This window comes from Myotis davidii, unplaced genomic scaffold, assembly GCF_000327345.1.
Source record: "Myotis davidii unplaced genomic scaffold, ASM32734v1 scaffold370, whole genome shotgun sequence".
Classification (NCBI taxonomy): Eukaryota; Metazoa; Chordata; class Mammalia; order Chiroptera; family Vespertilionidae; genus Myotis; species Myotis davidii.
In genome coordinates, this window is record NW_006288615.1 from 9,162,397 (window position 1) to 9,175,244 (window position 12,848).

Below are 12,848 nucleotides of genomic sequence, written 5' to 3' on the forward strand. Positions count from 1 at the left end.
CAGAGCATGGTGTTTTTGACCCAAGTAACCAAGTCCAACCCTCTTGGATAAATGCTTTTTTGTCTCTAAATTAGGCTGTGGCCTTAAAAATTCCTGAGGCTTGGAGTAGATAGAGAGGGCATTAGAATTCTTCCTTCTGCACCAGGAATCGTGCCATGCTGTAAACGTCTTACCATGGGAAAAAGGGAAGGAAAACAAGCCTGCTTTAATGACAGGCACATTTAAATTGTCAAATGGTTCTTTACATTTATCTGGCACAAGTATTATCAAAGGACTCTTCACTCACGGGCAAGTCTTTACCGAGTGCTGCTGAGCCAGATGCGGTGTTCGGCAGTGTGTTCTTGCCTGGCACCTGCCCTGCTGGGATGGACAATCTGACACAGGAGACAGACAAGACAAGTGACAGATGCGAGAAGTGCTAAGAAGCATAAATAGGGTGCAATAGACTGTCAGGGTGCAGATGGGAATGGAGAGGACCTTCAGCATCCTTCACTTGTCCCAGCCTCTTCCAAGGTTCTGAGGAGTTCCATGACCATGTGTTTCTGTAAAATTTGCAAACTTTAGATTAAAAACATTATTTTTCAATACAAAGTTTCCTTAAAGTGTATAAGCTTCAGGGATCACAAAATCTGGATGAGTGCTTGGTGGATAGGGAAGATTTCTCTGAGGAAGAAACATTTTGGTTGGTTCTAATAGGATGAGAAGGAGCCCAACATGTTTGATGTAGGAGGGTGGTCCAGGTGGACATTTGAAAATCCTGAAGCTGGAAATTGCCGAGCGACTTGAAGGACCTGTGGAGGGAGTAGAATGGGGGATGAGGGGAGGTAAATTTAGAGAAGTTGGCAAGGGCAAACATGTAGGGCCATGGTGGCCATATAATGGAATTTTGTTTTAATCAAAGTAATATGTAAAACCTTGTCAAGCAAGAGAATGACATGATTAGATTTATGTTTTTGAAAGATTACCCAGGCTCTGTAAGGAGAATAGATATCTCAGGTTGGGGCACGATTAGAGAAAGGAGGCTGTTGCAATATTCCAGGTGAGAGATGATTGATGTTGCTTTTGGATTAAAATGGTGGTTATGGTTATGGGGGGAAGTAGACAGGTTTAAGATACATATTAGATTTTGAAATTGTAGGACTAGCTGATGAGTTGGATATAGGGAGCTGAGAAGAGTGTGAAGTCAAAAATGACCCAAGTAATTTTCTGATTTGAGCTATTGGATTGATGATAGTGCTGCTTTCTAGCGTGGGGAAGGCCTAGGAAAAGGAAAAAAAAAATTGGGTGGATGAAGTTGAGGAGGAATAAAGAGCTCTGATTTGCTTGTATTAAGTTGGAGATATTTGTTACTAAACTGAGATGTTGAATGGGCAGTCAAATACATGAGCTGAAATTTAGAAGAAAGCTATAGGCAAAAATTTGAGAGCTACCAGCATATATTTGGTAAATGCAACATATTTTTAAACTATGGAAGGTTCCATTTCTACTGGTTCTTTGTTCAGTAATTTAATTGAGACATGACATAGCCTCTAAACTTGAGTAAGTAGAAATCCTCAATTGAAGAGTTACTTTCATGTGGAACTATAGGATTCTTAATAAAAAGATGATGGGGGTTGAGTAGAAGTACTGCCAGAGGGTTGCAATAATCACAAAAAGTTGTATTAGACATATTGAGGAAGGCATTTATTAATATTATAATGGATATGACTTTATATGTATAAATATATGCTGATATCCCCTTGAAGGTGATAAAGGAGCAGGCTTATGGAGTGAGACATTATTCTTCATCACTTAATCTCACTCCAGGGTGCAGGAATGAATTAGGTATGTGAAATATTTACACCGTCTTGATAAATCATAACTTTGTTATCAGTTAGTTTACATTTCTTAGTGGCCTGTGAGAGACAATTATAGCACCACCACTGAATCATTCCCATCAATGAGCAGACTAGGCTTTGAAAGCATACACGAAATGTGGCTAACATTGTGTTTGCTTGTGGATTAAGACCTTAACTTTGGGAGGCTTCAGTTATAAGCTGTTTCCCTAGAGTGAAATGTATATATTTGCAATATATATATATATTGCAAAGAAGCAAGAAAGACAAGTGTTGGCTAATTGGCTCTCTAATTTCTTCCAAGTGTAAATGAAAGTTCTTAGTGTCAATTATAATTAAACACTATTTGAGGGTTAGGGTCCTGACAAATTCATATTTGTGTGTGTGTCCATAGCATGAGAGACAATTTCAAAGAGCTATGAAATGGAGATACTGTATTATAAGGGGGAAGTAATTTGCTAAGCAGGTCTTTCAAAAAATAATTACTTTTTCCTTAGGGAATACACACACACACACACACACACAGAGACAGACAGACACACACACACACACAGAGTATAGGCCTGATGCATGAAATTCGTGCAAGAGTAGGCCTTCCTTCCCTCCAATGCTGGCACCGGCTCCCCTCTGGCACCCGGGACCTGGGTTTCCCTCCAGCCCCCTGCTTTGTCCGGAAGGACATCCAGTCTAATTAGCATATTATGCCATATATATATATATGAGTAGTTGCAAATGCAGTAAAAGTTGCATTATTCTTAAACAATTTCACTCATCGATTAGAATTTTAGAAAATACACAGGCATTGGAATAGTTTTGGATTTCAGGAAGGAGATCATTAGGCTGCAAAGTATGTTTCTTAGGGAATGATCCTGTAGCTATGCGACATGAGGAATGCCAGAGTCAGCTTGGCATTCGACTCTATATAAACTTTTTCATGAATGAATTTTGTATGAGTTAGTTTCTATCTTCTTTCAGAACCCTTTTCTTCAGGTTTTTCTCTTCTTTTTGATGAGAGTTGATGATCTAGGAGTTTTTATCTTATCTTTATGGGAGTTTATCCTCTACTACTCTCATACACACAATTCCTGAAATGCTTATCTGAAACCTAGTGTTTGACTAGGAGTCTAATTTAGAAAAAAAAAAAAAAGGTAGGCATGAAGAAGGCAGCAGAAAAGGATAAACACAGCAGGAGAGCCAACGTAAGAACTTAGGGGTAGAAATAATACTTTCTGAGTTACTTGACTTTAGAGTGTTGAACCCTAAAGAAGTACAATTTAATGGTAAGACAAAACATTCTAGAACAGTGGGAAAGGAGGCAAAGACTACGATAGGATTATAATGGAATGATTCAGGAGACCTTGCTGATAATGCTGGAAAGAGGAGTAATACAGTTTCAAATTCTTCCCGTTTTAGAATTTTGGGTATGTAAACTAAACAGGGCAGGTACAACAGCCACCCCAAGCTATTTCCTTGTGAGGTTACAGCCTTTATCATCTCTGCCTCCAACTCAGACCTTCTGCAGCCATCAGCCTGTAGTGATGTCCAAAGTCAAACCTAAGTCATTAAGAAGTCAACAACCCCAAGGCAAACTGAAAAGTGCCCCATTCCTCCCTCTGGCTGGGATACGGCAAAGGGTCTGACAGTCATACATGCTGCTGTAGCCAGTCTTCGGGGTGAATTGCTGGAGATACAGTCGTCACCTTGGAGCTCTAACAGGCCTTCCAGGTGACAGGGGCCGCTGGCTCCAGAGAGCAGCTGCGGCACCAGCTGAATGTGCTGCGTCTGCCTGGGAACTGCCCCTGGATCCTGCTCACAGAGCCAGATTCCGCCCAAGGAGCTTCTATTCTGCCCCTCTGGCCTCCTCAGCCACCTGCAGTGTGTACACGTTTCAAGTAACATGAGCAACTGAACAACTCAGTACACTTGTGGCTCTCCAAAATATCATTGGTGACTGCATTATCCATAAAATACCCTCTTAGGATACTTATTTTGTTTGCCTTTCTTTGGTTAAAAAAAAATCACTTTTTATTAATAGAAAAACCTCGAATGAATATGAGGTCTTTATCTCATTGTTGCCAAGTGTGGCTTTTGTTAAAGCTTGAAGACTGAGGAAACGGGTAACTTTTAATCAGCCACTAATGGAGAGAAAAAGAGCTTAAATTTCTGACTTTCCAAATTTAACTTTGGAAAAGATTGATTTAACTTTGGGAAAACTAGCTAGACCTTCCCCTGTCTATCGTATTCTTTAGTAAGTGCACAGGATAAATTCATTGCAGATAATTTTGTTTGTTTTGTATGTCAATAAAATTGGTTGTATGTGTTGTTTCAAGTAACATGAAGAACCTGACAACTCAGTATACTTGTGGCTCTCCAAAATATCATTGGTGACTGCATTATCCATAAAATACCCTCTTAGGATACTTATTTTGTTTTTTTCCCTTTTGTTATTAAAAAAAAATCACTTTTTATTAATAGAAAAACCTCGAATGAATATGAGGTCTTTATCTCATTGTTGCCAAGTGTGGCTTTTGTTAAAGCTTGAAGACTGAGGAAACGGGTAACTTTTAATCAGCCACTAATGGAGAGAAAAAGAGCTTAAATTTCTGACTTTCCAAATTTAACTTTGGAAAAGATTGATTTAACTTTGGGAAAACTAGCTAGACCTTCCCCTGTCTATCGTATTCTTTAGTAAGTGCACAGGATAAATTCATTGCAGATAATTTTGTTTGTTTTGTATGTCAATAAAATTGGTTGTATGTGTAGTTTGGTTGATCCTGTCTTCTACAGTCTGGAGCTGCTTTGGCATGCTAATTAAACACAGGGCAGGAGGCACTTTAAGCTACCATTTTAGGCCACAAAACCTTTGCTTAAAGGCTGCCTGCTGTTTCTCCCAACTATGCATGAAAAGCAATTAAGAAAAGTCTAACTGTAGTCTGCTAAATCAAGGATAAGCTGTATGTTGGAACTAACAAAAGACACACAAAACGCTTGCAAATCTTCTCAGCACCAAACTGAGTGCAATGGTGTTTGTGAGAATGTGTGGTCCAATTAATGGAAAAACACTTAACTGAAAGTTAAATTGCCTGTTGCCTTCTTGCCCTATAAACTGATGTCTAGCCTTAGCAGCTGAATGCTTATTTTACCAAGGCAGAAACACAGTGAATCAGATATGAACCAGTTTAATAACTTTACCAATCCTGGGCCAACTATTAATGCTAAGAATTTATACTGAACGAATACATACCTCTTTGTGATTTCTAATTGTGGTGGCAGAAAGGTTACTAAATTCCCACACGTGCTGGTACAAAAGACACTCTACCAACACAACAGTTCCACTTGACACCCGTGGAAGGAAGGGGCTACAGATGTGTAGGCTGAATTTAAAAAATAAAGGTGGCATTTGCTGGCACGGTAACATAAACTGAAGTTACCAGCTTTTAAAATTGTGCGAAGTTATTCTCTTGTTACTAATAGGTTTCGATTTTGACATATATTTTACCACTTAAGATTATTTATAAACTCTTCTAAGCTCTAAACCACACCTCAGTTTGAGGTGTTATTGAAATACTTCCTGGGCTAAAATGCCTATGAGATTTCTTTCACCCCTAAAGCTGTTCCCTGCTGGTATAGTGTGTGTAGCAGCTACATCCACATTAACTCAGTGGAGGCCACAAGAAATGTCCCAGAGAATCTGGAGGCATATTTAAAGCTGTCATTCAACATTTTCTAAAAGTAAGATTTTGAAAATACTGAAAATAAAAGCTCGAAGCCTGCTAAAATAGAATAGTTTAACTTAGGAAATTGTTTGTCATGATAACAGACATTGCAAACCTACATTTTAAAATTGAAAGTAAATAACTTACATTCTTATGTTGACATGCACTTACTAAAAATATACACAGGTTTTAAATTGATGATTTATCAAAGTTTTAAAATTAACATTATATTATAGAAGGCCAGAATTTGTGAGATAGATATATATATATACTAGAGGCCTGGTGCACAAAAATTTGTGCACTGGTGGTGGGGGGGGTGCATGGAGGGGAGTGTCCCTCAGCCCCACTTGTGCCCTCTCACAGTCTGGGACCCCTCAGGAGATAACCACCTGCTGGCTTAGGCCTGCTCCCCGGGTGGCAGATGGCAGGCTGATCCTAGGTGCCTGCCAAACCTCCTCGGGTTGCGCACAGGGCAGGGCCAATCGGGAGGTTGGGGCACCATCCCCAGTCCTGCACAGGGCAGGGCCGATCCAGGGGTTGGGGCCCTGCCCCGGGTCACACACAGGATGCCCAGGTGGGCCGGGGGATCACTGCTGCCCTGCCCAGCCTCCCCGGTCCGGTCACACACGGGACCCTCCTTCCCGCCCAGGATCACAGATAGCAGGCCCGGATGGTGGCAGGGCAGGCGGGATGGCACTGTTCTGCCCTGCCTGCAGTATGCAAATTAGCCGCCATCATTATTGGCAGTTAATTTGCATATCATGCTGATTAGCCAATGGGAGGCATAGCGAAGGCACAGTCAATTGCCATGTTTGTCTATTATTAGATAGGCTGTCTATATTCTGTATATGTAAATATATGGATATGCTATTTATTAGAAGTGAAAATATTGTTCATCAACTGACTCCAATTGATCCTTAGTTATGTGTTTAAGATTAGGCTATGACATATTGCAGTAATTAAATTTTTTAAGGATTATTTTTGTTATCTCAAGTGTGGATGGTAAGTGTTTTACTATGTAGACAGCAGCATTCTTTGTCCTGTCAAGTAAAAAGCCTCTGTAATAAGACTGGGTTCTTTGCGTCTGCCTCTATTTTGAGTAAATCAAGAATATGTCCTAGAAAATGTTCCCTATGACTATTTCCCCCCCTTTTTCTTACAGAGCCAAGTGAAAACTAATCATCTTCAGGGAAATGAAAGACTAAATCATACAGCATGTTGATTAAAATTCTGTGGATTATGTGGGTAGAATGACATTTCTTTCTAATAAAACTATTGTGACTACAAAATAACATTCCTGCCAAATGGATAAACCTAATATTAATACGGCTGCCTCACACATACACTCAGAACGCTTCTGTGTTTAATCATTTGATTTAAGCAACACATGGTGAGTATCAGGAAGAGGTTGTAAACCTAAGGGGTAGGAACATTTTTTTCTTTTTCTCTTGCTCTTCTCATTTTTATTCTTGCTTATAAAGATTCTGTGGCAAGAATTACTGGTATTCAAAACATATTCTCTGAAGTTACTGTCCTTGCTTAAAGATTGTGAGAGGCTATAAAAACTGAGGGGATCAAACGCTTCCAGTTTCCACAGACGTTTAGAAGTGCCTCTGACAGATCCTACATGATCAGGGGTTGTTTTGCATTTTTGGGATAAAGCTTGCTGGGCTCCTAGGTTCTCCTTGGGCCCCAGTGAAGGCTATGTCACGCCAATGAGTACTTTTGAAAATATTCAGACACCCAGTGAAAGGTTAGCAAAGGAGGGAAAGTCAGCCAGCACAAGACATTGCCCCTGAATGTTTGCAGTCAATTTCCAGCCCTGTTCAAGGTTAGGCTGGCATTCCTCCAGCTGCGGCGTTCCATGTAACATAAAATATTGCCAGCTGTGGTCAATTATTTGATTTCCCTGTGAAACTCGAGAAACGTGTAATCACTGTTAATATGGTAAAAATTGATCAAGTGTGACATGATATATAATTTACTGATTGCAATAGCCTTTTAGGTACCAACTCTGAGAGCAGTACCCACTGATTAGTTCCTAGTTCTTTAGAGCTGAAGTAAGAGTAGGTTCACTTTTATACTTCAAATTTAGCTTGATGTCAATGATTGGAGGATTGTTTAAGAGGCCTACGAGTTATCCCCTGGAGAGAATAGTATCGGCCATTCAAATGTTTTTGTAAAAGTGTTTAATAATGCAAAGTATTCATATGATATAGTTAAATGAATAAAGCAGGATTCAAAATTGTACATATAATACTTGCAAGTGCATAAACATCTGAGGTTAAAAAATGCGAGAACATCAAAACATCTTTTTTTCTGGTTCCCATTTCTATGAAGCCGCGTGTATTGATTCAAAAAGTATGGTTGGCAGTCTGCATATGATTTGGGAAAATGCAGAGAAAAATATAATGCATTAAAAATTGTAAAGAAGCCCCGCCCCCGAAAATAACCCAGTGATCCGAGGGATCTGAGAGCCCAGGCATTCACTTTTATAACTTGTGCCAAGAAATAAATTCCCATACTACATATGCTTTGGTGACAAACATTCTTGGGGGCCTTAGTACACTGGTATCTTTGGAGGAGGTAATTCTCTTCCACAATCATGCAATTCTGAAGCAGAAAAAGTCCAGTTGTACCTTTGGCTCAATGTATCTGACTAATCAGCAGACTACACAAAAAATGGCTAAGGGCTGGGGCCGAGTTCACGTTTCATTTTCTGGGGGTGACAGGGTCATCTACCTTCTTTGTCTGGTCTCTACCACAGTCTTGCCACTGGGCCTTTGGCCAGGTCCTGCTTAGTCTTCCGACAGGTGTCAGTCACTTGGAAACTCAGAAAGGGTTGAAATGGCCTCATGCAAATTTGTCCACTTCTTCCCCAGCTACTTCCAGGCTCTGTATTTCAACAGCCTGTGGGGGGAAAAGTCAAGGTCCCCCCTCACTGAGCCCTCTACTGCATGTCTAAAGCCACTGACAAGTTAGTCACGCGATTAAAGACACAATAGTGTCTGACATGGACCAGTGTTCAAATTGCCTCCATACTGTTTCCTTCAACTTTTGTTTTCCTTGAGTTCTGCAGACAACTTCAAAGACAAGATTCCAGATTTGATGGGATTCTCAGTAGGCAGTTTCTGCAGTGAGTTTCTGTTCCCAGCACCGTTGCGCATAGCATGAGCAAAAGAACAGATGTGCTTTCATTGGGAGGATAACCAGTCTTCCTCCCATGTATTTCCTTTATGCTCACTTAGCCTACTACAAGCACAAAATGGATATTAAAAATGTTTTATTGTTGTTGGGCATCGAGACAAGCTGGCACTCAAGTTCCTCGTAAATACCACATGCCGTTTGGTGATTTCCCCTGAACTGTAGCTTGGTCATTGCTCCTGGAGTAATCAGATAACACTCGGGATTTTTGGCTAATTGTATTCCTAGGAGAAAATCAAGGTGATTCATGCAACCAAGATGAAAATACTGAACGTTGAATCCATTGGTCAACCCTTAATTTTCTAAAATCAAGAAGGGTATGCTACTCCTAACTACATGCCATATGATTACTTAGGTTGAAAGAAAAATTCCCCAATCAAACCAGCTGGTGGTAATGGAAGCCGATTAGGCCAGAAAAGGTAGAGATTTGTATGACTGCTTGTTATTTTATCTAAACATAAACTTTACTAGTGAACCCCAAAGCAGTGTCTTATTTCCACTTGGAAAATTGCAGTTGGTGTTTTTCCTATTGTCTATTTTGGTCCTTATGAAAAGGAAGTGGAAAAATGGCCTGACGAGGTGGCATAATACTTAAATCCACACCAGGTCTATAGCTTTTCTCCCCACAGGGTTCAGTCTACAAAGTTTCTAACACTTGCTGCTATTAATAAAAGCTGAATAAAATGATGCCTTTGTCTGAAGACATTAGCAGAATTGTAGCTGTGTTCCAAAGGATGGGGGGCCGAGAGGGAGTGTGAGGAGGCCAGTTGCCCAGGGCACCAACTGAAAAGGTTGCTAAATTTGTTCAGGGGGCAGGCACCCGGCCAGCCATCAGTGAACCACAAGTGCCCTGTGGCCAGCCTAGGTGTCCATGATGCTTGGAATAGTTCAGCTTACTTTAAGCAGTTCTACCACATGTGCTCAGAAATATTAAAGACCATTTGTGGACTTTATTGAAGCATGTTTTTAAAAATTGAACATGCAGCCTTGCTCTTATTAATGATTACCTTAAAGGTTATAAACATATCTAAACACTTCAAACTTTAATCAGAAACCTCCCCTTATATCAGCACTATCCTCTCCCTCCTCCACACTCCAACTCTCCCCCTCCGCAATAGAAAAAATTGTTTTCCTATTTAATTTTTATTTGAAGATGCTGCAATGTTTTAGTACCCTGAACGAACAGTGAAATAATCTAAACACTCTGGGGCCCATCACAGTCCCACTGAAACTGATCTCCGAGGGTAAGTCCCAGGAATCTATAGGTTCTAATTGCTCCCAGGTGACTCTGATGTACGGCAAGGGTAGGCTGAATGAGAATCACGTGGCAACGGTTACCAGTATATATATGCTCTTAAACATGAGCTCACATCAGAAACACCTAGAGGGCTTGTGAAAACAGATCCCTGGGCCCTACTCCCAGAGTTCCTAACTCAGTAGGTCTGGACGGGTCTTGAGAATTTCCATTTCCATCAAGGTCCAGCCCTCGTGGATGCTGCTCCAGGGACTCTGCTCTGAGAACCACGGCAACAACACTGATCCCGACCCGTCCTGCCACCTCCAGGTACGTTCACTACTTAAAAGCTTCGCCAGGTGCTGCTGTTGTTTCTGGTGGAGATTTGGAGGAGCACAGAGTCAGTGCCCAAAAGGCAGGAGAGTAGAGGGAAGGGACCTTTAAGAAAAGGTATGGTGTGAATGTTATAAAAAATGCAGGGGGGCAGGTGTGAATGTTAAAAGTACAGGCTGGGCAGAGATGTTTTGACAGAGAAGCTTGAGTAGTGAGGACAAGGGGGAGCGAGCATGGATGTAAGAGGATTCAAAGACGTATTGTTGAAGTCTCCATTTCTCCCTCAGTGTGCCAAGATGTGTAAGTGAAGGATGGTTTTGGTTGTGTCACCTATCACCAGGGCGACCCCTCTCTGGAATGAATGTGGTGTATCATGCTCCTAAAGCATTGCAATTCCCCACTATTTTTCTTCCTTTATTCTCCTCTCAACAACCTAATTTCAATTATTTCCAAAGAATTAGAAAGAATGGGCGTTCAGAGGCTCAAATAACTGAATTCTTGGAGTTTGAGGGGAAAAAGGTTTGCTTGAGTCTGGAAGAGACTGTGTGCAGGGCCATGATGGGCCTGGAATGAAAGGTGGAAAAATTTATCCAAATGGCTCCTTTCATCCATTGGTCAAAAGAAACCCTGGAGTGTAAAAGCCGCCTGCATTTCAGTTGAGTGTGCATTTGGGGGTGGGGTGGGAGTGAAGGGGTGCCCAGAGGGCCTCGCACAGGCACAGGCGGGTGCCTCAGGTGGAGGTGAGTGCCGGAGGCACAGGCGGGTGCACCTGGGAGTGCCATAGTCCACACAGCGCCGGAACAGGAAGCATCAGGGCTGAGAGGCTCTGGGGGTGCAGAGGGGGCATGGGACCCACAGTTCCTCCCACAGAACTTTCAATTGCTCCTGTGACAGGAATCTGCACATAAAACAAAACCAGTCACAAAATTCTAACAAGCCATTTGTTTCAAAGTTTTCTCTAGATAAACTAGCTCTGCAAATGCAATAGACCAAGGCCAGCCTCCCCTAGTTCATAATGCCATCCCCACTGCGCGAGACATGGACGAGCAATAAAAAGATCCCAAAGCAAAATGGGCACATAGGTTCTGCTTACTAATACACAGGATAACTGTCTTCTGAATTAGTGAAAGTGGGAATGATTAAGATAGAAAAGTGGAATGAGGGAAAAAAAAGGTTTTAGAACAGTGGTTCTCAACCTTGGCTGCACATTAGAATCACCTGGGAATCTTTTTAAAAATCCTGATTTCTGGGCCTCGTCCTCTGGAAATTCTGTTTCTTTGTTACTAATGTTGTGGCCCCACCCCATAACAAAGAAGGATGAGGCCCAGAAATCAGGATTTTAAAAAGATTCCCAGGTGATTCTAACGTGCAGCCAAGGTTGAGAACCACTGTTTTAGAAGGATCAGAAGGGATTCACTAGTCACATGTAAATATTTGCAAGTACTTTAAAAGCACACTCCATGGGTGGTGAGAAATGAATTGGTTTGGGAACCAGAAAACTCAATTTCTAGTCCTAATTTTGTTGGTCACTAATGGCATATCATCAAGATACTCCAAATTCCTGAGTCTCACTGTTTTCGTCCAAAATGACCTCTAAGGTCAGCCCTGACAGATAAACTATGAAACAGAGTTGAGAAATTGGATGTTAGGTCCTATTAGACACTTGGTTTTTGAGGCATTAAATAAATCTGTACTTGTTGCCTGTTTTCAGCTAAGATACAAATTAGGTAAGGCTCAGATTTGTTTCCTTGGGTTTAGGGGTGAGGTAAGGATTTAGAAAAGCACAAAGAAATCAGTAGAGCCTTGTCCTCTCGGTAGGAACGGATAGGACAAATGTTATGACAGTTCAATTTTGGTAAACAAGAAATTTGGCAACATTAACACAACTCTGCAGTAGAGTTTAGTAACTATTCACTTTTTTTTTTCTCTAGAGGTGGGGAGAAGTTTATATACCTCAAAGGACATGGACTAAAATAGATGAGACTTAGACTAGGCTCTGTTATTGTTTTTTTTAAATAACAAATAACAAACCTTATTTCTATTTCTTCTCTTGACCTCTATTGGTTCTGATACTGGCAAAGCAGAGCAATTTTAAAAATATGAGATTAATTTAAAAAAATTTTTTCTTTTCCTTTTTACATGTTGACCACTTCACCTTTTCTCTCCTGCCCCACTCCCCACCTCTGGCCACTACCAATTTGTTCTCTGTATCTATAACCTTGTTTTTGTGTTTGTTTAAGATTCTACATATAAGAGAGATCATATGTTATTTGTCTTTCTCTGTCTGGCGTATTTCACTTATGAGGTTCATCAGTGTTGTCTCATATGGCAAGATTTAATTTTTTATGGCTGAATAATATATCCTATCTAATAAAAGAGAAACATGGTAATTAGCGTATGACCGCTACCCTTCCCATTGGCTAATCAGGGCAATATGCAAATTAACTGCCAGCCAAGATGGCGGCCGGCAGCCAGGCAGCTTAAACTGAACATGAGGCTTGCTTGCTTCAGTGACGGAGGACTGCA

At 41.0% G+C, this 12,848-nt stretch overlaps 1 pseudogene; it reads right to left on the bottom strand.

The window, feature by feature from the left end:
• Positions 1 to 597: 597 nt before the first annotated feature.
• The window catches only part of LOC102764819, a 24,958-nt pseudogene continuing 12,707 nt past the window's right edge, over positions 598 to 12,848 (bottom strand).